Here is a 5,749-nt window from a genome sequence, read left to right as displayed (position 1 = left end):
CTACTTGAGAGGAACAGTGGCATCGGCCGTATAAGTGACACCACAACAAGCTCTGTTGTAAAACAGGGTAGGGTAATGGTGATAGCGATTCCTTTAATCCGGGGCATAGACAGACGGTATGTGGCCGCAAGTGGGATTCCAGGATCGTGCGTTACCTCTCTTATGCCAGGGCTAAGGTTATCTGTGAGCAGCCAAAGGAAACTCTGAAAGTCGAGGGTGAGCAGCCAGATTTCGATGACTATATTGGTATCAGCAACGTAGCAGGAAGTGAGGTGAAATCATGCAAAAGGAGTTTAAGGTGGCCGGTAGTTTCTTTAAAAAAAGGATTCCTAGTATCGTAATCTCAGGATTACTCTCCGTGCCACGGGTTAACGAGACAAGGATTAGAAAGGGTGCAAAGTTAAAAGCGTGGCTCAGGAGATGTCGCAGAAAGGAGGGATTCAGCTACACGGGATCTCTTCCAGGGCACGTCGGGCCTGAAATGAAAGGGAACAAATGCCTGGCATGGGGATTTGACTGCGCTACTCAAGACGATATAGCGAGGATGGGGGCTGGGGTGGGTCCCAAAGCCGCAGTGTGGCAGAAGGGAAAATTGAGGCAATTGCCAAAGTTATCGAGCAAGTTCATGCGACGGGGCAAATAGGGGCTAGACAGAGAATGAGAAAAGAATGCTAAAGTAAACTACATTTATGCTCATGCAATAAGGTTGGCAGCTGAGTGAGAGGAACCCAGGGCATAATTTGCAGGCAGGGAGTGGACTGGCGACTCAGGGCTCGAGGATGGAGATGCTACAGGCATGATAGAAGTGGAGGTAAGAGAGCCGCTGTTGTGTTTTTGATTGGGGAGAACATCACGTCATTACCTAGAGACGATTTTATTGGGGAATAGACCATTGAAACTAATTACGTGGAACTGAGAAATTAAAAAGGGCAGATTGCTTGGATCGGATCAGGTGTGATCACGTACAGTCAGATGGGATTGTATCATAGCTGCCAAGTTGTCTGTGGAAATCAAAACTGGAAATATGTAGCGAGATATCAGATAGATATAAGTATAATAACGTTTTGATAGCAGATGATTACAACTTCGTTCATCTTGACTGTGACAAGTATAGAGCAAAGGGCTTGGATGGGAAGGGCCATTTTTAAGATCTGTCCAGGAAAGTTTTCTTAAACAACATGTATATGGCCCAACTGCAGAGGAGGTATGGGGGGGGGGGGGCAATACCTGAACTCCTATTGGTAAATTAGTCAGGACAAGTGACAGAATTGTCATTGGGGGAGACTTTGGGACCAGTGTCCATAATTCTGTTACTTTTACAATAGTATTTGAAAAAGGTATGACTGGTTCACAAGTTCAAATCCTAAATTAGGGCAAGGCAAATTTCGAGGTCATGAGACAGGCAATTGCAAAGGTTGATTGGGAAATGTCCTTTGAAGTTAAAGTGACATCTGGCAAGTGGGAGGCTTTTCAAAATGAGATAATGAGAGCTCAAGAACAGCATGGTCTTGTTCGAGTGAACGGCAAGACTGGATGGGATTAGGGAACTCTGCTTGACGAGGGGTGTTATGACTGATCACGAACGAATGGAGGCGCATGAAAGGAAAACAGAGCTCTGATTAAGAGAATACCTTGAAAAGTGAAATCAGGAGGGTAAAACAGGGCGTGAAGCAGCTCTGGGAGATGAGTTAAAGGAGAATCCTGGAGATCCTAGAAGTTGGGTAACAGCAAAAGGGTAACTAGGGAGAGGATCTGTCCCCTTAATGTTCAATGTGCTCATCTTTGTGCGGAGCCACAGGAGATGGGCGAAGTATAAGTGAATATTTTTCATCTGTATTTAGCCTGGACAGTAACTAGCAGCTAAGAAATTAAAAGAAATAAATAGAGATGTCTCGGAGCATACCCACATTTCAAAATAGGAAGTGCTGCCGGTCTTATAGCATATTAAAGTGAATAAATCTCCGGGGTCTGACTAACTGAATGCGACCACATTGTGGGATTCTATGGACGAAATTGTAGGGTCGCTTGCAGATATGTTTGCATCACTTTAAGCCAGGTGTCAGGTACCGGAAGACTGGAGGGTTGACAATCCATTGTCTTTATTTTAAAAGGGCTGTTAGGACGAACTAGGGAACGATAGAGCAGTGAGCCCAACATCAATGGTGTGAAAGTTCCTGTAGAGAATTCTGAGGGATAGGATCTATTTGCATTTGGAAAGGCAAGAAAGATTAGGGATAGTCAGCATTGCTTTTTGCATGGGAAATCACGTATCTCAAATTCGACTCTGCTTTTGTAGATGCTGCTTTTAACGATATGGATGAGGATGCGGTTCGCATGATTATTAAGTTTGTGGATGAAACCAAAATTGGCCGTGCAGTGTAAAATAAATGTGTATATAAGATTACAATAGGATATATATCAACTGGGGGAGTGGGCCATAGAATGGTAGATGAAATTTAACTCGGACTAGTTTGAGGTGCTCCATTTTCATAAGTTAAACTAGGGCAGGACTTACACAGTAAATGGGAGGGCCCTGGGAGATGTTCTAAAACATAGAAGCTATATAGTGCCCTGAAGTGGAGGCACAAGTAGACAGAGTGGGGAAGAGGGCTTCTGGCACGCTGGGCTTCAAGTTAGTGCACTGAGTACAGGAGTTGGTATATCACGTTGCAACTGCACAAGTCTTGGTGAGACCACACATGAAGTATTGTGCGTAGTTCTGGTCCCCTAACTATAGGAAGGATGTCATAAAGTTTGGACATATTTCACGAGTATGTTACATGTCACTGTTTCTGGAGGGATTGAGATATGATGTGAGACTAAATAAGATGGACCTTTTTCCTGGAGCGGAAGAGGCTGAGGTGTGCCCTGATAGATGTGAGTAAAATGACGAGGGGCGTTGGTAAGGTAAAACGACAGTCTTCTACTCAGGATGGGAGCGTCGAAAACGAAAAGGCATAAGGTTTTGGTGAGTGGTGGTGGGGGGATAAACCGACCTGAGGGGTAACGTTTTCACACAAAGGGTGTTTGTATATAGAACGAGCTGCCAGAGCTGTAGAGGTGGGTACAATTACGTGTAAAATTCATTGAGACAGGTATCTGGAGAGGAAAGGTTGAAAGCTATATGCGCTTAACGCAGGCCAATCCAACTAGCTCAGGGAGACAACCTGTTTGGAATGGACGAGTAGGGCCTAAAAGCCTGTTTCTGTGCTGTGTAACTCTTATGATTTTCCCAACATACTGATGAAAGGAATACTGCTGGAAAATCGAATTGGACGCTAGTTTTTAACGCACAACGCGACCGTCAGCGCCGATGTGACGGGCTTCAGGAGGTTTACCCTTCAATCCGCCGTGACTTCAGACTTCTCTGCCCATTACCACCAGAGTCGGAAGAAGCTTCATTTATAATCGCACCGGTAGAGGGAGTTCTTGGCTGGTTTCGTCATTGATTGTACGCACCCGATTGATGTTGAATTCAGAAGCTGAAAAAGGGGTGCAAAAGACGGGGAGAAGGTCAATCCCATCAGTGTGGGTTCCGAGCAGAAAATAGGCATAGGGATATGGAGAGCGGAATCACCTGTATTAGAGTCATGAATAAACCAGCCAGGCGATATATTTAATGATTTCTGTTTGACATAGAGAAGTTAATATGGACTGCATTTAGTTCAGAACCACACAGACACAAACAAAAGTCAGAGTACAGTGTTCTGTGCAACACTTGTGTCAAGTTACAAAGGCATCGTCAAACATTAGTTTGACGTTAGTTCGATCGTTATTTTTGACACAGAGAATACTAGGTGCCTGGTGTGCGCATCAAGGGGTGGTGGTGGAGGCAGATACGACACAGGCGTTTCAGATGATCTTCGATAGGCACATGAATTTGCAGAGAATGGAGGGAAATGGACATGGTGTCGGCAGAATGAACAAGCTGAGTCGTCGTTTAAACACAAGATCAATTGTAGCGGTTAGCGTAATGTTATTACAGCGCCAGCGACCCGGGTTCAATTCCAGCGCTGCCTGTAAGGAGTTTGTACGTTCTCCCCGTGTCTTCGTGCTTTTCCTCCGGGTGCTCCGGTTTCCTCCCACATGCCAAAGACGGACGGGTTAGGAAGTTGTGGGCGTGCTATGTTGGCGCCGGAAGCGTGGCGACACTTGCGGGCTTCCCCGAGAACACACCACGCAAAAGATGCATTTCACTGTGTTTAGACGTACATGCGACTAATAAAGAGATCTTATCTCAATTAGTTCTACACTACATCGTGGGCCGAAGAACCTATTCATGTGCTGTACTCTTCTGTGTTCTATTTTCCATGTGTTATTACACTTTGCTTCTGATCAGTGAGTACGTTATGGTTCCAATGTTGTCTCACCATTAGGTCCTATTGGCCTTAATTTTCTGGTCAACTAAAATTAGCTTGGACATCTTTAATCACATAGCCTTGATCCTTCTTTGATTTGAAGCACAGAATGTTTACATAGGTACTGATTAAATGGGCATTTCAAAGCCTCTCTACCAGTTGCGAGAAATTGAATGCATTTTTTTTTTGCTTTAATCCGTCCCCACATTTTGAACTGCGTTGCCATATTTGCAACCCAAGTCTGCTGGCACATTTGCACATCTCAGGAAGATTGGAAGCCTGAGACGGATCGCCCTCGCTGTTCGCCAGGTGGCGCCAGAGAGTAACAGTGGTGAACGATAAGCTGCCCAGAGCTATATTCCAGACCCTGCACCTTCTGACGCTGTGAAAGGCCGTCATGTCGTTGGCTCTGTTAGCCTTAGGTTGTGATTTCTGGGGGCCTGGTGGCCACTCACGGTCACTCTGTTGTAACAATGCTCCCGGTTCCAAAGACTTGGTCCCTGTATGGCGTGAGGTTGCAATGGATCAGTTTAACTGATCAAAAAATTCCATAAGATCTGATTTTACGATATAATTTGCTCCTTAATACGTCCTTCTTTTCTTCATCATCCTGAGGCTATTCCAATGTTTGCAAGAAACTTGCTGTAATAAACAAATCTAATATATATCCACTTTACGAAGTAGAGGGATTTCATACAACACCAACCCCCCCGCCCCCAGTCCCACGATCCCACCAACACCCGACGCCTACATGTACTCTGACGCTACCACTGCCCCACTATGACCTGATTCATCACCCACGCACTCAATTCCCTTGCATGTTGCGCTGAAAGCAGTAAGCGAGGCAGGCCGCATCTGTGGAAACAGAAAGAGCCTCAGTGTTTCAGGACCTGCCGTCTTTTGATCTGAAGCGGCAACTCTTCTCCTGCGTATAGAAGGGGCTTGGCAAGGCAGAATTTGGGAGAGTTGCGAACAAGGGGGCATAACTAGAAAATAAGGAGCCTGCAATTTCAAGCTGAAGTGGGGGGGGGGATTAGTGGACCTTTGGAATTTTCTGCCTCGGTGGAGACCAGATTATTGGATACATTTAAAATGGAGGCAGACAAAAATTTGAAATATCGATGAACTGATAGTTTCGGTTAACTGGTACAAAATAATGATCAGCCACGATTATATTGAAAGGAGGGGCGGGCTTCAGGGGGCTTGTGGACTATTTCTGCTCCGATATTATTGTGTGTTCTCTTTCTTGCTTGCTGCTTCATTTGTTTTTGTTTCAGCACCATAATTTGTCTTGTGACATCAGTGCAGGCAGCTCATGTGCACTTTGTTTTATTTTACCGTGATTGCAATTTCTCAAACTCATTGTTCATCCTGCAGAAAATAAGCCGAAC

The sequence above is a fragment of the Pristis pectinata genome, chromosome 44 (genome assembly GCF_009764475.1).
Source record: "Pristis pectinata isolate sPriPec2 chromosome 44, sPriPec2.1.pri, whole genome shotgun sequence".
Taxonomy (NCBI): Eukaryota; Metazoa; Chordata; class Chondrichthyes; order Rhinopristiformes; family Pristidae; genus Pristis; species Pristis pectinata.
This window is presented reverse-complemented; position numbering follows the sequence as displayed.